This window comes from Penaeus monodon, chromosome 15 (assembly GCF_015228065.2).
Source record: "Penaeus monodon isolate SGIC_2016 chromosome 15, NSTDA_Pmon_1, whole genome shotgun sequence".
NCBI classification, from domain to species: Eukaryota; Metazoa; Arthropoda; class Malacostraca; order Decapoda; family Penaeidae; genus Penaeus; species Penaeus monodon.
Genome location: NC_051400.1, coordinates 27,034,613 through 27,035,070, shown reverse-complemented (window position 1 = coordinate 27,035,070; position 458 = coordinate 27,034,613). Strand labels below are relative to the sequence as shown.

Sequence of the window (458 nt, the reverse complement as noted above, 5' to 3'; positions counted from 1 at the left end):
AAAGATGTACTTCTATATTTTTGTTTTGCATTTCATTCGGTTTGTCTTTATCAGTCTCGGCATCTGCTTATCCAAGTTTATATTCACTCACCAGTGTGTTTTTAACCGCTCATCACAGTTACTGTTTATAAAAAAAAGGTGTCCATTACTTCACCTAAAAGAATAAGAATTTACTCACAATGGTTTCTATTGGCAATTAAGATATTTTTTGTGAGCATAACATTTTCCGAGAGTTATAAGGCTAGTGCTAATTACCAATCTTGTTTTTCTTTCTGTTATGGAACGAAAAGGCCATAAGATTTTGTGATTTCAAAGTTGGAAATTAATCAACACGAAATTTGGAACATCCTCTACTGAATCATAAAAAAAACATGTGATAAAAAAAGTTTGGGAAAGATATGGATATTTCAGTGGATATCTGGGTTACTAACATAAATCTAATTCTCTTCCCCCCCCCC

The 458-nt window shown here is 32.5% G+C and overlaps 1 protein-coding gene across 1 annotated transcript in view; it reads left to right on the top strand.

The window, feature by feature from the left end:
• The window catches only part of LOC119581872 (carcinine transporter-like), a 41,499-nt gene that overhangs the window by 40,164 nt on the left and 877 nt on the right, over positions 1-458 (top strand). The window lies entirely within an intron of this gene.